This window comes from Myotis davidii, unplaced genomic scaffold (assembly GCF_000327345.1).
Source record: "Myotis davidii unplaced genomic scaffold, ASM32734v1 scaffold108, whole genome shotgun sequence".
Taxonomy (NCBI): Eukaryota; Metazoa; Chordata; class Mammalia; order Chiroptera; family Vespertilionidae; genus Myotis; species Myotis davidii.
In genome coordinates this window covers 942,004-945,342 of record NW_006299260.1, presented here as the reverse complement: position 1 = coordinate 945,342, position 3,339 = coordinate 942,004, and positions in this window count along the sequence as shown.

Here is a 3,339-nt window from a genome sequence, read left to right as displayed (position 1 = left end):
ACGTATAAGTAGACACTTCATAAGTATTAGTTCTAATTTATGATTCTTTTCTTGATTGGTCTAGGTCAGCCGTGGGCAAACTATGGCCTGCGGGCCGGATCCAGCCCGTTTGAAATGAATAAAACTATTGAAAAAAAAAAGACCGTACCCTTTTATGTAATGATGTTTGCTTTGAATTTATATTAGTTCACACAAACACTCCATCCATGCTTTTGTTCCGGCCCTCCAGTCCAGTTTAAGAACCCATTGTGGCCCTTGAGTCAAAAAGTTTGCCCACCCCTGGTAGATCAGATTAACTTCCAAAAGGGAACTAACCTCCTGGAACTAATAATTACAGCAAAGTTATAGGATACAAGGTGTTTTAGTCTGTTAGGGCTGCTATAACAAAACTCCATAGACTGGGTGGCTTATATACAACAGAAATTTATTTCTCATAGTTCTAGAGGCTGGACAGTTGAAGACTGAGGCACCAGCAGGTTGATTGTCAGGTGAGTGCCCACTTGCTGGTTTGTAGATGGTTGTCTTCCTCTTGTGTCCTCAAAAGGACCAAGGGAGCTCTCTGGGATCTCTTTAATAAGGGCACTAATCTCATACATTGAAGCTCTGCTCTCAGGACCTAATCATCTCCCCAAAGCCCTGCCTCCTAATCCCATCACGTTGAGAATTAGCTTTCAGCATATGAATTTTGAGGAACACAAACATTCAGTCTATATCACAAGGTTAATGTACAAAAGTCAACCACTTTTCTATGTACCAGCAATGAATAAATGGAATTTAAAAATAAAAACACAGTAACATTTACATTAGCACCCCCAAAACTTAAATACTTGGATATAAACCTAACAAAATATATACAAGATCTATATAAGGAAATACTATAAAATTCTGATAGGAAAAAAAAATTAAAAAGAACTCAATAAATGGAGAGATATCCCATGTTCACATATAGGAAGACTCAATATTGTTAAGATGTCAGTTCTTGCCCTAGCCGGTTTGGCTCACTGGATAGAGAAAGTGCTGATAAAAATTAAAGAGCTAAGTAAATAGAGACATACATCATAGTCATAGGACAGAAGACTAGACACTGTTAAGATGTTAATTCTTCCCAAATTAACCTATAGATTCAATGCAATCCCAATCAAAACCCCCCCCAAAAAAGTATTTTGTGGATACTGATAAACTGATTCTAAAGTTCATATGAAGAGAGAAAGGACCCAAATTAGCCAACTTGAAGGAGAATAATAAAGTGGGAAGATAGACAGTATTTGACTTCAAGACTTGTTATAGCTTGTCAACATATATAGTTTGACAACAAATGATGATAAAACAACTGAATACTCACATGCAGGAAATGAATCTAGACATAGATCATACACCCTTCACAAACATTAATTCAAAACAGATCACAGGCCTCAATGTAAAGTGCAAAACTATAAAAGTCTTAGAAGATAACATAGATTAAAAACCTAGGTGTTCTAGCCTGTTTGGCTCAGTGGATAGAGCATCAGCCTGCAGACTGAAGGGTCCCAGGTTTGATTCTGGTCAAGGGATCCTTGGTTGCAGGCTCCCCCTGGCCCGGGCTCTGGTCAGGGCGTGTGAAGGAGGCAACCAATCAATGTTTCTCTCACATTGATATTTCTCTCTGTCTTTCATCTCCTCTCTCAGGTGAGGATTGAAAAAAAAAACAAAAAACCTAGGTGATCTTGGGCATTGCAATAATTTTTTAAACCCAACACCAAAGACATAATCCATGAAGAAAATAATTAATAAGCTCAGCTTTATTAAAATTAACTTCTGATATGTGAAGGACAATGTCAAGAGAATAAAAAGACAAGCCATAGACTTGGAGAAAATATTTGCAAAAGACATATATGATAAAGGATTGTTATTCAAAATATACAAAAAAGGCTTAAAATTCAACAATAAGGAAATGTACTAGATTTAAAAATGGGCTGAGACATTAACAGACACTTCACCAAATAATATATATAAAAGGCAAATAAGCATATGGAAAGATGTCCCAATCATAGTTATCTGTTACATGAAAATTAAAACAACAATGAGATACCCCTCTACACTTATTAGAATGACCAAAATCCAGAACACTCACACCACCAAATGCTGGAGAGGATGTGAAGCATTAAGAACTCCCATTCATTCCTGGTGGGAATGCAAAAAGGTACAACCACTTTGGAAGATAGTTTGACAGTTTCTTACAAAACTAAACATACTTTTACCATACAATACAGCAATCACATTCCTTGGTATCTACCCAAAGGAATTGAAAACCTATGTTCATACAAAAACCTATACATGGATGTTTATAGCAGCTTATTCATAACTGCTGTCTTAGAAGCAGCCAAGATGTCTTCTGGTAGGTGACTGGATAAACTGTGGTACAACCAGACAATGGTGTATTATTCAGCACTAAAAAGACATAAGCTACCAAGCCAGAAAAAGTTGTAGAGAAGAGTTAAATGCATATTACTAAGTGAAAGAAGCCAATCTGAAAAGGCTATCTGACTGTATCATTATAACTATATGATATTATGGAAAAAGAAAAAAACTATAGAGACAGTGAAAAGATCACTGGGATTAGTGGGCTGCCATGGATTAGTGGGAAGGGAGTGATGAATAAGCAGAGCACACAGGACTTTTAGGGCAATGAAACTACTCTTTATGATGCTATGATTATATACACGTTATTATAAATTTGTCTAAATACATAGACTGTAAAACACCAAGAGTGAATCCCACTGTAAACTATAGACTTTGGATGATAACGGTGTGCCAATCAGTTGTAACAAATGTACTACTCTGGTGAGGAATGTTTACAATAAGGGATATTGCATGTGTGGGGGAAGTGAGTATATGGAAAATCTCTGTGCCTTCTGTTCAGTATTGCTGTAAACCGAAACTGCTCTAAAATAAGGTTTATTAAAAATCAACAAAAACAGCAGGCTAAAATATTCAGGAAATATATTTTTTTTATTTAATAAGAAATTGGATCTTGGAGATCAGAATGACTCTCTAACTTTATAACAGTGACTAAAAAATCACTAGAGAAGTTGAAAATAGTTTTACACTTTCTAAAGATCAAATTTAAGTGACCTATTTCCAAATGCTCACATTTTTGATACAATGACTTGGACATTTCCAATCCTTAGGATTATGCAATACTTGGCATACTCGTACTCCTCAGAGAGTTCTTGCTAACGTACAAGAGTTTTCCACTGCAAAGTTTTAGGAGTAATCTAAATTATTCAGCTGGATGGATATCATAGACTGGAAAACAAAATTGGTACAACTCTCAAATACTAGTTGACAAAACATGATCAT